The 21,791-nt window shown below is 45.1% G+C and overlaps 1 protein-coding gene across 6 annotated transcripts in view; it reads right to left on the minus strand.

Annotated features, from left to right (window-relative positions):
- GNG2 (G protein subunit gamma 2) overlaps nucleotides 1-21,791 on the minus strand; it is an 86,233-nt gene that overhangs the window by 18,566 nt on the left and 45,876 nt on the right. The window contains exons 1-3 of one of the 6 annotated variants that reach the window (XM_074956522.1): nucleotides 17,963-17,986; nucleotides 15,209-15,327; nucleotides 12,087-12,229 (exon numbers count right to left, since the gene is read on the minus strand). The exons of 4 other annotated variants lie outside the window; for them this stretch is intronic. The gene's annotated coding sequence lies outside the window, so the exon portion shown is untranslated. Of the gene's footprint in view, nucleotides 1-12,086; nucleotides 12,230-15,208; nucleotides 15,328-17,962; nucleotides 17,987-21,791 lie in introns of those variants that run through there. One more of the 6 variants, XM_074956521.1, reaches the window with a different exon arrangement.

Raw genomic sequence — 21,791 nt, forward strand, 5'->3', positions numbered from 1 at the left:
AGTGCCTTGGCTTGATTCTCTCTTCCTCAGAAGACATTTGTACTCAGTCCATCATTTTAGGACTAACACAGAGAACCTATTTTTCCCCACAATTATTGTGAATTTTGTTCGTCTCTGCCTTTGTTTTGCATTGCACGGACGCCCCGTATCTTCACCCAGGTGAATGGTGGTTGTAGCCTAACGTGTCTTTTCCGAATGTTAATCAACGCTATATTCCATCGTGTTCCTATGACTTCTTTCCAGTCCTGCAGCAGTCATTTAACTCATGCTAAATTTGGAAAATACCTTTTTCTAGAATGGCCCATGATGGTACCAACTAATGGGAACATACTCCATGCACAGAACAGAAAGTCTAATTTCATTTTGATCCCAAACCACTGGAGACTTTTTTAAATCAATGGTAGATTAATTTACAAAGTTGCCTGCTACTCCCTATCCAATACAAGTCTGTAGAGTGTTAAGATTCACTGAGCTACTCTAGCTAATAAGAACCATGCCTTTCCCTGTATCTTCCCCTCTAGAAGAACTCAGCAATGGCAAAGAGAAATGTAAATGGGTCGTGAAGTCAATGGTGCTATGCTCATTTATATCAGTTGAGGACCAGGCCCATGTGAGTCCACCAAGTTTATAATCCGGTTTCACCAACTCCCCCGCCTCCAGGAGATGGTGCCACTTCCCTGGAGTGGGGAAGGCCACCACAGCCCACACTAGGCAGAGACCCAAGGGAATACATGCAGAAGGCAGGCCCCCAAGTGCCGAGATGCCATCTGCTTCTGTGCTCCCTCCAGTCCCGCTGTAGCGATGGGGCCAGGGCTAGCAGTGCCATTAACCTGCCTCCCGCTCAGCTCCCACCCATCACTCCTCTGCAGGCTCAGAGCTGCAGCCAGGTGACTTCATGGCGCATTTTACAGCGCAAACCCTGCTGTTCTGAGAGGTGAACATGCGACGTAGAGCAGTTATTCCTTTGACTCCTGCCCTCTTCCCCAGACCCATAGAGCCAGATGTGCCCCAAATGAGGGCGGGGAGAGGCAGTTACCAGATGAAATGCTGTCACACAGCTCCTTTCCCCCCTCCTCACAGTCTGGGAGAGCGGGCTCCCCTCCACACAGCATGAATGGGTGGGACCACATGGATCATGGGACTTGAAAGTGTCTTGGAACTGGTGAGGTTCAGACTGCGCCATATCCTGGGTACAGCCCAGAAAGGACAGGTGGCTTGGTCTCTCCTACCAAGGGACAATCACTCCAGATTGCCCTTCCTGCTCAGCACTCTGGGAGGATCTGTAGCATCCTTCCAGGCAGGCCTAAGGCTGTTTCCTTTCTAGCTCATTGTTGGCCATGGGGTTATTTTTGTGGCTGAGGGTAAGTTATTCATTGTATGCAGGGGTGGGTCCTTGAGAAACTTTGGCTTTATGAGTCAGCATTGGCACTCAGTTACCCTCTGGTCTGACACCTCCACTGCAACACGTAGATACACTCCAGATTTACACCTGTGTAAATGGGTTCAATACCTGGCCCACATTGGATGAAGAGTCCAATAGTAACTAGGTTTGGAAGGTTTTTGCCCAGAATTCCAGGTTCCAGCCCCCATCTTCTAAGGACTGGCTCAGCTTACCCAGAAACCACCTCACCCCTTGTGATCAGGTCTAGAGAGGAAGGAGCGCCCAATGGTTAGGGTGCCAGCAGGGTTCAATTTCCTACTCCTGTGTGATCCTGGCAAAGTTAATTAGAACCAGACTGATTGCAATGGGAGCGAGGAGCCTAGATGCTTTTAAAAATCTCACTAGGTCCCTGCCTGCAGCTTTCGGTGCCTAAATACCTTGGCAAACCTGGCCCTCAGACATTTCTGCACACAGAACTTTTCTATACACTGGAGGTGTTTATAGCAGCATAGCTTATTCCTGCAAGGAGGGATCCACACTCAGGGTTGTACGGGTACAACGATTTCGGTAATGGGGGAAAAACCTCCCTCCCCATTGAAATAGTTTAACCGGATATAGACCAGGCCCTGACCTCTCTGTGCCTCAGTTTCCCATCTGTAAAATGGGGATGTTACAATGTATTTAGCCTCCAGACAGTGTTAAGACTGTGAGCTACCTCAGCCATCCCACGACAGCCACGGTCCACAGAAATAACGGCACTGTTATCCTCAAGAGGGAGTTGGTTGTTTTTTGGGGGGGCGGGTGTGTGTGTGTGTGTGTGTGTGTGTGTGTGAGAGAGAGAGCGTGCGCGTGCAAGTGCTTTCTCAGAAACTGCCCCCCACGCCCTCCGGGATCAGGCGTGACCATGAAACTTGGTAACCTGACAGCAAAAAGCAAATCCCAGTTCCCAAGCCTAGTTCACAAAACGACCACAACCACCGTCCAAAGTCCGGTCCCTGCAGACCAGAGGTGAGAAAGGTAGAAATACCGGTGAGAGGACTGAGTCTAATGTTATGGGGTGATGAGTCTAGTGTAAGAACACAGACCCACAGATCTGATAGGACAGCTGTAAATAAGTAACTATTTTTCCCCCCATCTACATAATTCCCCCCACTATTATCTCTCTCTGCCGTGGGAATCCCTCAGGCTAAGCTGTGACAGCTGGTTGGGGTTTTTTTTTTTTTCAGTATTATTGTTGCTTCTGAAAAGGTTTCCCTCTAAAATAAGCCGCTCGTAGTTTGAAAACAATTTTTATTAACCCCCCCCTTCAACACCCTGCACTGACCAAAATAATAAAGCCAGTGGCCAAATCTCCAGCAGGAGTAATTTGGTGCAGTTCTATTCACTTCAACACAGCTGATGATCCAGCCCAAAGGTATGAAAGATTTAATGATGCCCAAGTGACACGTATTTCATTATTTTCTTAACAAAGGGAAAAAAAATGAAACAGATTGAAATTGGGCCGAGGGGTTTCCTTAACTGGAACAAAGGTTTTGATTCATAAATCATGGTTAGTGTTCATACACTTCAGGATGCTTTCTTTTTAATGCAGTCTGTATTTGTGTGTGATTTATGAGGCGGTCTTTCAATTTTGAAAAGCAGTTCACAAATTGGAGGGGAGCCAACAAAAAAGAGTGGTAACGAGGGAGTTTCCATAGAAATGGGTTCACTATCATGCTAGCATCGGATACCTTCTGAGAGCAAGAGCAGGAGCGGGGGAGGGTCCCAGGAAAAGTTCAGTTTATCATCATAGGGGTCTTTAAAAACAATGTTGTTTTGTTGCTGAGTCTTGTTCCTGGACAAGTCTCCCACTTGGGCTGGGTTTTTTGGCATGTTTGGCATGGTGATTGTGCGAACAATTGCTTAAAGCAGGCCAAAGGGCACTTGATGGGACATTTTGGTCCACCGAGCCCCCCTGCAAATAAGGACTTGCAGCGATTTCAGAGCAATCTGGGATTTGTGACAGTTTGGTAAGCAATCCCAGAGTTTCACTGAATGTCACTGAAAAGGCAAGCGATCAAAGCGAGTCCAGGTGGATTGTTTTTAAAGGGCACAAAAAGCATTTTGGGGTACACCCCATGGTAGAGTTTAATAAAGAATACTGAATAAACCTTCAGCATTTCGATTGAAAGTGTAGTACACCATACAAAGAGAGATTTGCTTGTCCAGGTTGGGACTGGTATCATCCAAGTTAGAAAATGATGATTTGGGTTTGGGAGAGAGAGAAACTCAGACAGCTGGGTTAACTTCAGCACTGCTGGTGCATAGGATGCAGCCCACTGGGCCCCAGGAGAAATGCATCCCTAAGGAAGGCGGATCGTGTTTCTGTCTCTGCTCTACCCCAGGGATGTGCTGTGGGATTGGGCAGGTGAAGTAGCTCTTCCTTTAGACTGGGGCCACCCAGGAGGGTCACCGGCAGAGAAACTCCTTCACTGGGACAGCAACGGAAGTTTCTTCCGCCCCTGCAATTCCCCTTTTGGCATCAGCGACACCCACTTAGGCTGCTATCCATAAAGGGGGAGAGAGAGAGACACTTCCCCTGGATGCCCACGTCCTCAGATGGCGTTCCTATTTGCAAGACCTCCATGTACGCTGTGTACGGCAGCATAATTCCTTCCAGTGGCATTTATGCAGCAGTGACTTAGTGTTTGTCTACACACAAAGGTTGCACCACTTTGATTATAGATAAAGCAGTACAATCACCATAGCATAGACACAGTTATATTGGTATAAAGGGGCTTATTCCCATATGTGAAGGGGAATGAGCTATCCCAGCATATGCCACCTTCACACTGGTAGAACTGCACCCACTAGGGACTGTACTGGTATAACTATTTTGGTAAAAAAATAATCACGCCCCTAATTGATAGTCACACTGGTACAAACATTGTGTCAAAAACAGGCCGTGGGGCTGTTAATAGAAGCAGCAGGCAGAGTTCTCAAGGGGTATTACAGAAATGGTAGGTGGCTGAGAGTGGAAATAACCAAGGACAGTTTGATACTTTGTTCCAGCACATAGAGAGACGAGAGCTGGCGTTTTTCAAAGAGTCTAAAGGAGTTAAGCACCTAAATCCCATTGAAAGTCAATGGAAGTTGGGCACGAAGGGTATGTCTACACGGAGATAAAAGACCCATAGCATGGCTGTGGTGGATAAGCACTGACTCCGTGGGTGCTCTGGGGCTTGAGCACCCATGGGGAAAAAACAGTGGGTTCTCCAAACGCACCGGCAGCCCCAGCAATCAGCTCCTCCCCCTCCAGCACCCCCTGCACGCTGGCGGGTCCCAGCAATCAGCGCCTCCCACCCGCTGGCAGGTCCCAGCAATCAGCTCCTCCCAGCCACCAGTGATCAGCTGTACAGTGGCACGCAGGTGGTGCTGGGGGGTAGGGGGAGGAACAGGGTGGGAAGAGGGGGGGCGGGGTGGAGAAGGGGTCGAGCACCCCCAGGAACTCAGGAACTCGGTGCCTCTGGTGGCTGGCCCGGGTCAGCTGACTGGGCTTGCAGGCTCAGGCTCCTGGTTTTAGTATTGCAACACAGACAGACCCTGCGCCGGCATTTTTTTTTTCAACTTGATCAATTAAAATGTTCACAGTTGCATAAAGTTATGGGTTTTAATTTTTACTGATTTAAATTTTCACAGTTGCGGGAAATTATGGGGGGAGGGAAGGTGTCAGACAATAATTATTTAATAACCACAGACATTAAGATTCAAAAAATGAAAGTGTTATAACCATTAAAACCCACAATTGTCAACATCACCTGTCAACATGTACAAAGTAAGTATCACTAAATCAAGCTCTACTAAGTTCTCAAGCTGCATTTTTCTTATGTTGCTTATCTGTAAATTTTGATGATTATCAATGGAAATTTTTTGGTGGTTTGGGTGTGGGTGGGTATAGTGAAATTGACATTCACTGACATTTACTGATCATAATCTAATCCTTCCAAGCCTAGTCATATGTAGGTACCCAGTATTGGATGAAACAGACTACCGCTGAAACAGAGTCATTTTTATTTTAAGGAGTTCACATATTTTCCCTCAAGTGTTGGCAAGAAGCAAAGATTTCAGCAAGCACAACAGTAATGACATCCTTCCTGGAGTCACACCATCAAAGGCATAGAAATGGCAATAGTATTCAAACAATCAAAGGTAACAATGCGTGTTTTTTTATTTACGCTCAAGTAGCACCGACTGGCACCAATCACTTTGCCAGGTGTTAAACAAAAGACAGTCCCAGACCCGAATTATCAATGAGCTGCAATATACAAGTCTATAGAATACTCTATCTTTCTACCTTTGAAAGTACCTTCACAAGCAGAAGATATCTGATTTTAGGAGGTTCTTAATCTAGCAGCTAAAGGCAAAAAAAAGGTCTAATGGTTAGAAGTTGAAGTTAGGACATATCTAACGGCAAATAAAGATCTACGTTTCAAATGGTGAAGCAAAATGAAAAGGTGCATTTGGAGTCTTTAAATCCAGATGGGATGAATATGCTCCAAGCTACAGCCATGCTCCAATTCAACCACAAGTTATTGGGCTTGATATTGTTCCTTTATGTCATGGGGAAGAATAAATAATTCCTTCCCCTACAGCGATTGCTGGGTGACATTCTGTAACCTGGGTTATGCAGGAAGTCAGGCTAGATGATCAGCGTCGTCCCTTTTGGCTGAAAATATCTATGAATCTATACGGCCCCGAGAGGCAGAGTGGAAAAATTCTGAGGAAATCAAGAAGTTCTGGGAGCTCTCTTGTATGGCAGAGCCAGAATATATGGAACACGGCTCCCAGAGGAGACACAGGCCACTATGAAATATACAAACAAATCAGGTCAGAGGAATCAAGAGTATAAAGACCTGAAAAAGAAAGAAAGAAAACAAGGCATACAAATTGAACAAAAACCCAACAATAATTCTAATATAGTTATATGGTGCCATAGGTGTGCATGGGACTTTTGAGATGAAATAGAAAGACAAGGCCTCTGAGGTGGAGAGTTTACAATCTCCAGGGTGCAAATGTCACGATTTTGTTTTCTTAAAGCCCCAGCTCCTGGAGTCATGTGAAGGTGAGAGAAAAGCTTGTGTGACCTGAATCCTCCAAAAGGCACACAGAACCCCCCATTTATTTAATTTTTAAAATCCCCCGATTTCTCAGCCAGTCTCATGGTTCCAGGGCAGGCCTAACACATGATGTTTTAAACACTCAAGGTGGGCAACAGTCCAATCTCAAGTTAGACGAAAGGCAGAAAACAAACTGACGACACACACGGAGTTGCGGATTGGGAAAGTAAAAACCTTAGAATCAGAGAATACAGTTAAGCCCTTGGAGACATACAGACCCACAGTGATGGAGACACGGTAACTGGTCACAGCGTGAATTTCAGCTATACTCAAACTGCCTTGGGCCTCAGATAAAATTATCAAAAGTGCCAAAGTGATTTAGAAGCCTGCCTCCCGTTTTCAAAACTGATTCTGGTCCCTAGGAGTCTAAGTCTCATTGACAATGAATGGGATTTACACTCCCCCATGTCTTTGTCTGCACACCGAAGTTTCACCAGTTTAACTTAATTTGGTTAGTTTGCACATTCTTATTTCAGTTTAGCTTAAAGTGGTTCCCAGTTGCCATAAGCTAAATACATAGAGATCAGGTTTCTATCAAGGTAAAGGCACGTGTACCTTTGGGCAGCGTGTCAAGTACATACCCATGTAGCCCCCCAGCAGGGGTATAAAGAGCAGGAGAGGGTGAGGCATGGTTTTACTCACCCAAGCTGAGCCTCCCCATCTGCAGTGCCACAAGGAGCAGTGTAGTGTCTTGAGGCCCCTCTGCTATCGGAGCCTTTTCCCTCCTTGGGAAAATACTCCCCCGGGGAGGAAAGGCTCTCGCAGGAGGCGGGAGCTTTCCCCACTCCTTCCCCTGCCAGAGCCTTTCACGGACACGTGTAGCTACACAACGCAGTTTGGATGTAGCGGGCTTTTCACTGCGGCGTGTAGCTACACGGACCCTACATGCCGCCACCACGAGTGTGTAGTGTGGACGTCGGCCAAGGGTGTCCAGGCTGCCTTTGGCACCTGTTTGACTAAAACCAACTTTACCTCGCACCTTTAGTTAAACCAGTGCAACTTTACATCTAGACAAGTCGCTAGACTCGCACCCACCTACTCAGCTCCTCCAGATTTGGTCCAGGGAACCACACGTAAATGGTCACAAGACGAGTGTAGCAGGAAAAGCCACTAATGAGATGGGAAAGTAAAAGGTAATATAAAGCAGGGAGCGGAGAGGAAGAATGGCTGAGTGGCTACAGCACTAGCTTGGGACTTGGGAGATCAGAGTTCAATTCCCCGTCCCTCCCCCAAACTCCCTGTGTGACCTTGGGCAAGCCACTTAGTCTCGCTGTGCCTCAGTTCCCTATCTATACGTGTGCTACTTCCCGGGGCTTTTGTGAGTAGAAATACATTAAAAGACTGGGAGGTTACTATGGAAACAGGCCATATAAACATGGTAGATAGAATTGGACTGGCTATCGAATAACTACAAACACCATCATCATTAGGCTAATGGAAGTTGGGCAGCTAAAAGAATTAACAGCGCACATGATACAATAATGTTTGTAGAATCTTTGTTTGCCTTATAAATGCAAGGTTATAAAAATACGGACCCAGCGGAGAGGTCAACTGCGATTGCACTCAGATGGAGTGGGGCTGACACATCTGCCTGCAGTCTGACTCTGAACTCACAGATGAGAGTGAGCTGTAGCATCCGATGAAGTGAGCTGTAGCTCACGAAAGCTTATGCTCAAATAAATTTGTTAGTCTCTAGGGTGCCACAAGTACTCCTTTTCTCATTATAGTGTGCATGGCAATACCCAATTTTTTCATGTTCTCTGTGTGTATATATATATCTTCCTACTGTATTTTCCACTGCATGCATCTGATGAAGTGGGTTTTAGCCCGTGAAAGCTTATGCTCAAATAAAGTTGTGAATCTCTAAGGTGCCACAAGTACTCCTTATTCTTTTTGCTGATACAGACTAACACGGCTACCACTCTGAAACCTGCCACAGTGGTGGTGTTTTAGGAGATTGACACGTTTGTGAAATTAACTGAACTAAGCCAAGCCTGATTCTAGTCTCCATTTTGTTTGATGGGCTGGACAGAGAATAAAAATAACCAGAATTTCTTAATCTCACTCTCCCTTAGTGCCTTTGTCCTCTGGTCTAAAGCTCTGGGAGCAAAGGACTCCCCCCCCCAAACACAAGGTCGTTGACAATTTCATTGAGGACAACACTGATTTGGGGGAGGGAAAGAAGTCACCCCGATCCTTTCTTAATGGAAAATGAAAAATAACTTAAGGGACTGGTTTAAACCTAATCAAATGTTAAAACTTACTCAGAGGCAAACCAGTAACTGAAGTGCTGAAATTCTACTATTCGTTTCTCACAGAATGAAGAGGTAAGAATTAAGCCTCCCGCCCCAAAGGTTCCCAAATGGGAACCATGGCTCTTGTATTTAAATAAAAAGCTACGAGTACTTCTGAAAGTTAGCTGGTTGCAAAAAAGAAGAGAAAAGGCAAATGAATATGAGACTCATGAATGTTATCTGCTCGCTGGAAGCTTTCCGTTGTTACTTGATGCTCTTTAAGCAGTTACTCTGTACGCCACAGTAGAGTACATCAGTGATTATCTCAAGGGAACAGGTCTTGGGTAAAACAGTATCTAGCTCTCTGGTGACCGAAAACTCACATTAAGGGATATCTGCAAGGTTTACAGGACTAAGATTAAACCTCTCCTCCGGGTTTTGGGTTTGCTATTAAGTACTTCCATTCCTTTACTCCATTCTTGTATGAAACAAACAAGGATTCTGATTTTAGGACATACAGCTAAGAAACCCAGCGCCCGGGTTTGTTGGTGGGTCATGCAACAGAGAAGGCAGGTTGTCAGAGTGTTGCAACCTTTGCTTTGGGGAGCTTGGAAGACACTTCAGGATCAGGATGGGGTTGGGTTTCTTTTCATTATTTTTAAGGCTTATTAAATCGCAGTAACCTTAACAGCACCCCAACTAAAAGGGAGAAATGTCTGGTTTTAGGTCTGGTACAGATGTACAGAGGACGGTGAGACTCGCACACTAGCTTTCTCAGAATGGGCTGTCCCACTTCATGCCTTAGTGAGCACCCACCGTTTCTCACTGAGATCAAGGAGATTGGAGGGAATGTTACAGCTCCCCAGAATGCTCTAGTACCTGGCAGAACTGAGCTCCTCTGCCGTCACAGAACGGGCTGACCTTGTTCGGCCCTCAGTGGGACCCACATGTGCCCACTGACAGCAGAACATCACCCCTCAGCACTCAAGCAGAATTTTCCTTTCCTTAACCACCAAAAATATTCCTCAAAAAGTCCCCAGATTTATTATTTACTCTTAAGAGGAGAATTTTTTGGAGTATCAAACATACCCTTAGATATTAATTCCTGCCATCCTCCTGCAGAATTACACAAATGGTAGGACACAGACAAAAACTTTAGTTTAGACACCAGTGTTCTCACCGGCACTGAAAACACGCCCGGACTGTCCACACTGCACAGCTCCATACTCGGCCTCAAAATGCAGCGGGGCATGTACAAACAGCTTCAGGGCTGCCCTCCTGGTTGATATCGTCCTCAGAATACTTGATAACACCACAGCCTTATCACTGGAGCATGCTTTTTTAAAAAGTTAACCACTGTTTAGAACTTAAAGGGGCCACTAAAACTTTGCCCAACTGAAGGCCACGCTAACAGCTAGCCAAGATCTTGTGTGTGAGAGTTGCTACTTTTTTGTAGGTGTAAGACCAAGCGTCTCCTTCCTCACTGGCTGCACAATGCATGATTTTGGCAAATCGTTAAATAGTAAACAATAGGGAAGGTCACATAGATTAAGTCCAAATGCATATGAATGTTTTCCTAACCCAGGGACAGCTGACGTGTTCCTTTCCTGCTGTGTGCCCTTCTACTACTTTAATAAAAGACCGCACGCATGATACCGGGTTTAGCTTTTTACATCGACAAAAAACACCATCTCAACCTGAGAGGCATTCCCTGCAGATCCAGGCTCAAGGGCACCAGTGGGGCAGTTTGGGGAAGGAGCATGATCTAGCTGTTAGATCACGGAACTGGGAGCCAGGCCTCTTGACTCTGATTCTCAGCTCTGCTGCTGGCGCACCGCATAACCTGGGCCAAGTCACTTAGGCCCTGGTCCCGCAATGAGTGTCACATGGGCAGCCGCTGCCCACTGTAGGCTCTGTCTGTGCCTGCAGATTGAGTCCTTCAGCCTAGACTGTCAAAAAAGTAGCAACTGATTTTGGGTGCCTCTATTCTATAGACATTTTTATACCAGGCCCATCCCCATTGTATCTGAGCACCCGACTGAAGTCGCCCATGCTATGGGATAGAAACAATAAAGGAAAGCCAGATGGACGGATGACAGGAGAGGAAATTTTTTTTCCAGGATTTATCACCTTTTTAAGCTTGTGCCTTAGAATAGGTCGAGACTAAAGCCGGTGGAAACTTGTCCAAACAAACAAACAAACATATTTTTGATAAAAGGCAGCTTTTCAACAGTCACGGAAATTTCCTGTGGAGATTTTCATTTTGGTCAAAATTTTCTGGTTTTTCAGTGAAAGAATGAAAAATGTTCAGTTTTGAGTTCTCTCACTCTTCTTTTCTCAGGGTGGAGATAGCTGAAAACAGATTTTTGTTCTTTCGTTTTGTTTTCATTTAGGCAAAAAAGCAAAAGTTCACGCTAAACCATTTTTTGTTTGTTTGTTTCATCTGAAACATTTGCAGAAAATATACGTGACCAGCTCCAGTCCTGACCTTTTTCCATGTGGCTATTTGTGCCGCTAAGGTAGTTCAGAAGACTCAACTGAAGTTGCAGCCACACTAGGTTCTGAGGATATTACAGAGAAAACGCAATGCCGGGGGGATCCGGTTTGTAGGACGTCTTGATTTAAAAAATAAATCAATTTTCTATATCCAACTGTTTTAAAGAGTGAAAGCCCATAATTTTGTTGGCCATGATAGGAATACTTGTGCAAATAACTGTCAGAATACTGAACGTATGGGAATGTAAATGGTGTGTTCAACACCTCGCACAAGGAGTCCCCTGACTGGGGACTCTAAGCACTCTCCAGTACAAAGCCACAACAGCATCTGAACGATCTCCAGATCTTCCAAATGCCAAATTACACACTGAAAAAAAACACACTGCTCTGGAATTTTTCTGTCATTTTTACAGTCCTTGAGCAGCGTGTCTGCTGATGTAGAACTGTGCTAAACAGAGTGGATGTAACGTGTCGAGCTTGCAGATCAAGGTGCATGCCTGTTTCTGATGAAGTAGTCATTTTCCTTGCCCTGCTGGCTCCGTTTTCATACCCAAGGGTATCCTGGCCAATATTCGTTTCAGTCAATGTTTTCCCTCGTTTTGCTACATAAGATGCAGTCGACTGTCAGGGAAAATAGTTAGCTTATTTTATTAGCCCTTGATAGAAAAAAAAAAGGAGGGGGAAGGTGCTAAGTCCAGGACAAAGTTAGTGTTATACAGGGAAGGCTAGGATCCAATGAACACCCCCCCACACACACATTTTATTGCTGTTGGAAAAGCCTTCCATGGAGATGGGGTACACTGTACGTATTGTACTCACCTAATGTGATCACACCATGAAATTCAGTAGGATCCTTACTTCGTAACATGTTATAATTGGATGAATAAAAGGAGCGTGTTCTCTCGTGGGCCCGTTTGTCACTGGTTGATCTGGAATACTGAATTGGGTGTCCCCTCTCCCTCCTTTTGAAACATAAACATTGGTAGTCAACACCCAGAGCCGCTCTGCCAACAAAAGGTTATGACTTAACAGTGGAATGTGTTCTTGAACGTTGCCCATAAAAAAAAGAAAAAAAAAAGTGTTTCTGGGACACTGCTCCCCCCTCAGTCCCATATCTCCCCAGGCTTATTATCAAATAGCTGCAGTTTTCCTTATTGTCGACTTTACCATCTTGCTGTGCCTGGCTGTTGGTTAGGAAATAGTTGGGTGGAGTGTGTGGGGGGGGCGCTTTCCTTCACAAGAAAAAAAACAAACAAACCAGCTTTGCTGCCGTCTGTGTATTGGTGGAGAAGTGATCTTGTTTTCCAGTGCCCAAGAGCAAACAACGCCTTCTTCACTGATCTTTAATATTTGCACTCTAGGGGAAATGATTAATTGCACTCTTAAACAATAATGTAGAATTATGTACAGAAAACAACTGCATTCAAAAATAAAACCATGTAAAGCTTTAGAGCCCATAGGTCCACTCAGTCCTACTTCTTGTTCAGTCAATTGTTCAGACAAACAAGTTTGTTTACATTTGCAGGAGATAAGCCTGCCCGCTTCTTGTTTACAATGTCACCTGAAAGTGAGAAGAGGCGTTCACATGGCACTATTGTAAGCCAGTGTCACAAGATATTTACATGCCAGTGCACTAGATTCATAAGTCCCTTCATGTTTCAACCACCATTCCAGAGGACATGCGTCCATGCGGATGATGGATTTTGCTCGATAACTATCCAAAGCAGAGCGGACCGACTTATGTTTATTTTCATCATCTGAGTCAGATGCCACCATCAGAAGGTTGATTTTCTTTTTTTTCGTGGTTCGGGTTCTGTAGTTTCTGCATCGGAGTGTTGCTCTTTTAAGACTTCTGAAAGCACGCTTCACACCCCGTCCCTCTCAGATATTGGAAGGCGCTTCAGATTCTTAAACTGTGGGTTGAGTGCTGTAGCTATTTTTAGAAATCTCACACTGCTACCTTCTTTGCGTTTTGTCAAATCGGCTGTGAAAGTGTTCTTAAAATGAACACGTGCTGAGTCATCACTTGAGACTGCTATAACATGAAATATATGGCAGAATGTGGGTAAAACAGAACAGGAGACATACAATTCTCCCCCAAGGACTTCAGTCACAAATTTAATGAACACATTTTTTTAATGAGCACCATCAGCATGGAAGCACGTCCTCTGGAATGGTGGCCGAAGCATGAAGGGGCACACGAATGTTTAGCATAGCTGGCACATAAATACCTTGGAAATAAGAAGCAGGCAGCAGTATCTCCCGTAAATGTAAACCAACTTGTTTGTCTTAGGAATTGGCTGAACAAGAAGTAGGACTGAGTGGACTTGAAGGCACTAAAGTTTTACATTGTTTTGTTTTTGAATGTAATTATGTAACAACAACAAAAATCTTCATTTGTAAGGTACACTTTCACAATAAAGAGATTTCACCTCGTACACATACTGTAGTGCATTGAAAAATACTAGTTCTTTTGTTTATCATGTTTACAGTGCAAATATTTGTAATAAATAAGATAAAGTGAGCACTGTACACTTTGTATTCTGTGTTGTAATAGAAATATATTTGAAAATGTAGAAAAACATACAAATATATTTAATAAATTTCAACTGGCATTCTATTGTTTAACACTGTGATTAATCGCAATTAAATTATTGTAATCGTGATTAATTTTTTTTAACTGTGACTAATTGATAACCCTAAAAAAAGGCAATCCAGTACAGTAAAATGAAAACTACTAAAATAATAAAGGGGAAGTTTAAAAAAAAGATTTGATAAGGTAAATAAACTGTTTCTGTGCTTGCTTCATTTATATGAAGATGGTAAAAAGCAGCATTTTATTTCTGCATAGTAAAGTTTCAAAGCTGTATGAAGTCAATGTTCAGTTGTAAACTTTTGAAAGACCAACCAGAACGTTTTGCTCAGAGTTACGAACATTTCAGAGTTATCAACAACCTCCATTCCCGAGGTGTTTTTCTCAGGTTCTACTGTACATAAATCCACGGTACATCCACACCTTGCATACGGCATGCAGTTCTGGTCACCCCATCTCAAAAAAGATATATTAGAATTGGAAAACATAGAGGCCAGGGCAACAAGACTGATCGGGGGTATGGAGCAGCTTCCATATGAGGAGAGATTAAAAAGACTGGCGCTGGTCATCTTAGAAAAGAGACAACTAAGGGGTGATACGATAGACGTTTATAAAATCATGACTGGTGAGGAGTAGGTGATTAAGAAAAAGTTATCTACCGATCGCATAACACAAGAACCAATGAAATTAAAAGGCAGCATGTTTAAAACAAACCAAAGGAAGTACTTTTTCACACAACGCACAGTCAACCTGTGGAATTTGTTGCCAAGGGATGTTGTAAAGGCCAAAACTATAACTGGAGGATCAGTCCATCAATGGGTATAAGGGATGATCAGGGATGCAATCCGTGCTCTGCCTAAGCCTCTGAGTGCCAGAAGCTGGGACTGAACAACAGGGGATGGATGGATCACTCAATAATTGCCCTGCCCTGTTCATTCCCTCTGGGGCACCTGGCACTTGCCACTGCCGAAGACAGGATACTGGGTGAGATGGACCAGTGGTCTGACCCATTGTGGCCGCTCTTATGCCTCAGTTTCCCCATCTGTAAAATAGGGATAATGATACCGACCGCCTTTGTAAATGCTTTAATGAAAAGCGCTGTAGGAGAATTTGCTGCTGTTATTACTCCAACGTGCCAAATACAGGGCAGAGAGAGAAATTCCCTCTCACTATTGGGAATCACAAAAGACTTGGCATCAAAAAGCAATCAGGGGAAACTGTGCCTGACCTGAGGAGAAAGGTGAGAGATGGCACCACGCTACACTGCGAACCTTGCACTGGCTTGGGAGTGGACACTGCTGACAAACGCACACAGAGGTTGACACCCCAAACATTGTGTGGCCCTTACCTACAACACAAACTTGCAGGGTCTCTCGCTCTTATTCTCAGGCACCACTAGTCGAGCCTGTCATGCCAACAACGTTGTATTGTACTGGAGGCAGCTCTAATCCTCTTGAAAAGCAGTGCCTGAAAGATTGCAAAAGTTGATTGTGCATGAGCTTAATTGTACATGCACATGCAAGGGTCTGTCGGCATGGTTTGTGCGCACGATCTTGGCGTGCACTATTTAAAAATCTGCCTCCCTTGAATCTCCTGGTAGGAGTGGTTAGGGGCATGGACACCACTCAATTAAGCTAGAAGCACAAGCTGCTGTGTTATCACGGGCTTTCCCACCACAGCCTTTCAAGGTTTCAATTTCTCCTTTCGCAAACAGTGGTTTTATGAAGAGATGACCGGGCGTTTCAGGTTCCAGTGACGTTTTGTCTTTGTGGTGGTTAGACACAAGGCCAAAGGCAGCATGATCATCAGACCAAAAAAAACACACAGCCCGGAACATCTCGTGATTCGAAGAAATGAACGGCTAAATACACATGACACGAGAAGCAGTGTAAGAAACCGATTTGGAAACAGTTAGGTGTAAGATTACACGGGAAAATGGTCGCCATTAACATTTAAGACAATGTTTGTCAAAGAGTACAGAGCACAGATCCTGGGGAAAACCATGGAGGGCTTGGCTGGGAGTGTGTGGAAGAAGATGTTTAACTACACGTGTTCATCGTTAACACCACATGGCAAGGTCGACGTGGAAGCGGGAGCAGGGGAGGAGAATCGGACACAAATGGTTTCATTTTCCTGAAAAGGGTTTAAACTGCCAGGAGTTTGGGAAATGCTGATTGTACACATTGGAGTGACTCATTTTTAAAGAGGAGCTTTACTATCAGGGGAGGGTGTCAGAACCTGGAGTCCTGAAGCTGTTCCTGCCTGTCAGCCTCCTTTCTCACGGCTGCCAGGCGGCAAGGTAGACCACAGGGGGGAACACATCCACTTCTGCATTCCAGCTCAAATGTCGCCTGATCCCGCCTGCCTTCTCCATCCACTGGGATGCTTTTGAGAAGTCAGTGGAGGCCAGATAGAATAAGGAAAATTCAGTTCACAGTAAAAACATGAGCTCAAAACTCAAGATCAGCTGAGTGCAGGAGAGTCGGGGGGGGGGGGGGTCGGGGCAAGTTATACCTCCCTGATTCTCATGGTGCATTTGTGCCTGCCGGGGCCCTATGTCTGAAATGAGAGCAGTTTCGGGCTGATCTAACTTATGCCAACTGATGACCACACACCATTTGTGAATTGGCATAGTGGTCATCGGTACACCAGAGTGTGCGCGGGGAGGGGGGTGGCGTGGAGGAGGGGTAACTGACACAGGAGCCAACTATGCCACTTTATACCAGATGGGAACTCCTGGGCCAAGGGACCTCTCAGCTGGCCAGTTAGGCTGAAATTCTGGAACAGGAGGGGGGAATCTGGGCCACCTTTGGAAGCCAATTATCTCACAACGAAAGTCAAACACTGGAATCTTTCAACAGAATTAAGAACTGTTGGCATGGTAACCGAACAGGAACGCACAGGGAAAATAGCTTGGGATCCTCGAGCTGAAGAGAACCTTGGATCCCTGCACAGCTGACAGCTGTGGACACGGAAATCAAACGCAAACTGCAATGCTCCTCACTCTTGTCCCATCACACTAGGATCGGTTACGTTATATTTACAGCAGCCGAGAAAATGGAGGTAAAAAGAAGCAGGCAAAATCTGGGGGATAAATGGTTATTTTTTAGTTTATAATTTTCGTTCACTAGTAAATGCACAGATCAGCAAGGAGATAAACGCAGGCACGGCACATTCACGTCCTGTCGATGTGCAATAGCCTTTCAGAAAGAAGTGAACAGTTCCTGGTAGCAGGAGCAATAGCTCAGATGCTATGATGTCTAATCACACCATATCCCCCTGACAAAAACTATTTCCATAGGACACAGTGCCTGAGACCAACTAAAGGGAAATAAATGCAAAAACCACAAAAGGGGAATGTTTCACAGCATCTAAATAGTACTGGGGGATTATTAAACCATACTGCAGATGGAATTTTTCAGTATATAAGTTCAGCATACCCAGGACACGGAAGTCCAAGTATCTGAATGATGGACGTAAGTTTCCTTCCCTGGGACAGGCAGTGTTTGCGCCCAGTAACTCCAGGGTTTGGCCTATCTATCTTAGGCCCCCAGCACCACAGTATCTGAGCAGCTTGCAGTCCTTATGTATTTAGCCTCACAACCCCCCAGAAAGGCTCAGTGACTTGCCCAAGGTCACACGGGAAGCCTGTGGTAGAGTAAGGACCTGAACTCTGCTCTCCCAAGTCCTAGAGGAGTGCCCTAAGCATTGGACCAGCCTGCTCTGATAACCACATTTTGCTGCATCACAGTAAAGGCAAGTGGTGTTTCCTGCAATCTACCATCACCTGGGGGTCAGTTGCAAATGAAGGTCCAGATTGAATTTCCTGCCCGCACAGGTGTAAGAGCTGCATCTTTTGCAGGGAGGCGAGAAAGAGGGTGCAAGGAGCCTTCCTTTCCCCTCCAAGCAGGTAGAGAGCAACACAATCTGTCCTGGAGGCTAGTATGCACAGGAGGGAAAGGGACAAAAATAAGGTCTGGCCCCACCCAACAAAGCTGACCCATGGGTGGGGGGTTGGGGCCACTGTAGCTTGTGCTTCCTCAGAGCTGCTGCAGGAGCCGTTCCTACTTCATGCACAACAGGAAAACGTATCTGTGCTTACCTGAGAAGGTTCCTTTCTTTGAGTAAGGATGTCCACAGATCCGTTACAATGGGAGTGTCAGTCGGCTTGCAGCTTGGGGCGGGTTGAGAGCAGACCTGTCAGTCAAGGGCAGATCCCCTGAAATTCCCTCCAGCTGAGATCAATCCAAAGTGAGATTCAGGCTAGTGTGCTTTCCTACATTACAGATTGTGTTACTATTACTCCTGCTGCAGAGCACGGGAAATTCCCCTCCAGTGACAACAAACCCAAATCCCGGGATATCCATTTCTATCTGTATTCTGGATCATGCATGTGTCTTCAGGAAGAGCTAGATCAGTGGATCTTATTACTCATAGAAAGGACATTTTCAGGGGAGCCCAGGTCATTTTTCCTATTCTTCACTGCGCCTAAGGCCACAGATCGATTACAATGGATGTTTGTAGCAGTGTGCCTCCGGGCACCACAATCCTTTAAATATGGACATCCAAACCCAGATATATTATATAGCATTCATCTTCTCCTGGGCACCAAAGTGTGGAGAAGACTTCTGCCAAAAAACCAGCATTGGCTGACCACGTGGTGATCTAGGAAATACATATTTCTGACCTGAGATTGTCAATGCTCCTTAGGACCAGACTAGCCTGCTTAGCAGATAGAAGTCTTTACTTTGGGAATGACTGTATGACAGTTGTGAAGATCACCTGTCTGCATTAAAATCCTGGGTCTCATTAGAGAAAGCTCCCAACTTCAAAATGTGCCTGATTGGGTGCTAGGTGTTTATCCACGAAAGTTAACCTCTTGATAGCTACTATCTACAAATAGCTCCCTTGAAAAATCTGATTTTAATTACAGCTTTCATCATATACCCAATAGAAAGCACCAATATGTTTTACTGTACAATAAATTCACAAGTACACAGCTGGATCAGCAACCCCATTTTCCCCTCCCCAGTGTCCCCGGGGGAAAACAAGAGTCTTGGCTTGGAAGCAACGAGTTCCTATAATCGCAAAATTATTACAGTGTCTCTTAGTACAACTCTGGACTGCTGACCCTCAATTAATGGGAGCAGCCAAGAGCACTTATTTCATGTTAATTAGCCGATCCTTTCTTGGGTTTTGTTTACAACAGCTTGCTCTTAAATACTTGCTAGTCTCAAAGCATAGAAGTTTGGGGAAGGTGTTCATTAAGAAAAAATAAAATGAATATGTTTTATGAAGAGAGCCATTTTGTCAGGAGTTGAAACTGGCGAAAGGAAATGGGTGTTCTTGATTATGTAAAGACCCACGGCTAGTTCTGTGACATGTACACTGCTTCCCGGTGCAACGAGCTCAAGGCAGGTCTACACACAAAGTTGCACTGGTTTTAAGGAAATCGGTGTGACATCAGACCTTCAGGCCAGGTCTACATGTGCAAGGCTTTGCCGGTATCATTCTACCGGCACAGAACTCCTTGTGTGGACGCAGCTGCGCGGGCAGAACACCGTGCTTTTGCCAGTCTAGTTATTCCTCTCCCACCCCCACACCGGAAGCAAAATCAGCGATACCAGCAAAGATGCAGCTCTGCTGGTAGAGCCAAGTCTACACTAGGGGCTTTCGCTGGCACAGCTACGTCGGTCACAAGCCACAGCCCGTCACACCCCGACCGACACGGTATGCCAGCAAAAGTCTGTAGCGTAAACCTGGCCGGAGTTAAAACGGCGCCACTCTGTATGGGAACAGAGTCTAAAGCTTGTGTATCACCTTGGGGCACTGGGGCCGCCGTTTCCCCTCTCACAAGGGTACAAATCACAAGTGCCTGCAGTCAAATTCTCTCTCAAATTCATTTCTCTTTTTCTTCTATTATCTGCCCTGGTAAGTGATGCTTCAAGCAAAATGGAACCCCCTAGTGTAAGTATCATTAATTGCGCTAAACGTACAACCAATACGCAGACACTCTTACGCCACTCAGATACTTCAGATCCTTTTCCTGGTGAACAAAGGTTACTTTCCGTATCTAACCGAGAACCGGCCGCTTGATCATTAACCCTGTTTATCAACAAGTTGATCCATGGCACATGCTCTTTGAAAGGGCTGCCTACATTTGCCTCCACAATCGCCCACTGCTGGGCGATTTCTTCTGCTTCTGTGAGCATGTTTTCTTTTTCCAGATCAATGAAAATCAAAACCGTTCCCTTTCTGCTCATAGGTAAGGCTTTTTGCTTTTCCCTCTTACAGCAAGTCACTTACACATCGTATCACATTTAGAATTACGGCCTGATCTTTCTTTTTCCCTAATGGAGTTTTCTCTTCTCAAAATGATACCACCCAACTCACACCTTCACCGGTGTCTCATTTTAAGTAACGTTCAAACAAAGCCTAATAAACCGGCCCAGCCTGTGGGAATCAATCCAACAAGTTACATCAGCAAAGAAACAACCCTGTTAGCAGTCCCATTAGTTTAAGGCCTCAGAGGAGTTCTCTTAGACTGTTTTAATTAGGTATCCATCATACAAATGAATTAATTAATTAGTGATAAGCACCTGAAGTGCATTACTCATAAGAATCTATTTTAAGCTTCAAATACACCAAACAGGTCACACCCCATTAGTGCATCAAAGCAGAACAAAGCTTCAGTGTCTCAGGCCTGGTTTACACTAGAAAATTAAGTTGGGTTCACTACATCGCTCAGGGGTGTGAAAAATCCACGCTGCAGTTTGGTCACCCCTGCTCTGTACTGTTCTGGTGTCTACATTTTAAAAAGGATAATGAAAAATTAGAGGAGGCGGAAAAGAGCCAGAAAAACAACACACCGGGACTGGAGAAAATATCCTATAACCTGATGCCAATGCGCACACACCTTCCTGGGGAGAAAATATTGGTTACTAAAAGGCTCTTTAATCTAGCAGAGAAAGGCAGAAAACGAACAATGGGCGGGAAGCTGCAGCCAAATTCAAATCAGAAATAAGGCCCATATATTTAAGGGTTAATCACCCTCACCACTGGAACAAACTCCCAAGGGAAGCGATGATTCTCCATCTCTCGATGTCTTCAGATCACCCCTGGATGCGAGACACAGGTCACTGGGCTTAATCCAGGGGTAACTGGATGAAACGTAAGAGCCTGCGATCTATAGGAGGGACTGCGATCCTTTTTGCCTTAGAATCTATACATAGAGAGAGAGTCATGCTATTTTATTTTATTCTACACAGGTTCTTATTCAGCCCTCATCACTGGAGTATCCAAGCACCTGGCAGATGTGCACTAAGCGACGTGACTAACATCTGTCACGTGCGGTTTGTTCATTTTCTCATCCATTATCTGATTATCATAATGGTCCCCGAGTTGGCCATAAAAATCACTGAGTTTATGAAACCAAGGGACTTCTGGCCGCTTTAGTTAAAAGAACATGCTTCCTGGAATTAGTCAGTACATTGTTTAAATCAATACCTTGAGGGTAAAATGCTCGGTGCACTAACCGAGACAAGCGTGTTCCAAGTTTTAATCGGAGGACAGGCTCAGTTAGGAGTGGGAGTTATCACAGCACTGTGATGCATAATGCAGTCTCTGGTCGGTGGAAAGGCAGAACAAGCAGAACAGAGGGCACAAAACAAAGCCACGGTTGCTTTCCCCCACGCCCCCGCCACAAAACCATTAATACAAACGGAAAGTGGCACATTCCCGTAACCATTTTCTGATCAGTGTCTGAAGGCCCTTCCTCAAATGAGTTAGCCGCTGTTACAATCTGCAGGACTGAGCCATCTCCGGCCACACTGCACGTGATCCCAGCCCTCTAATTCAGAATCAAAGCTCTGGGAGCAGCACACATGCACTAGCTCCAATTCGGAGGACAGCACGGCTGTGAAGAATGAACA

Source organism: Natator depressus, chromosome 6 (genome assembly GCF_965152275.1).
Source record: "Natator depressus isolate rNatDep1 chromosome 6, rNatDep2.hap1, whole genome shotgun sequence".
Classification (NCBI taxonomy): domain Eukaryota; kingdom Metazoa; phylum Chordata; order Testudines; family Cheloniidae; genus Natator; species Natator depressus.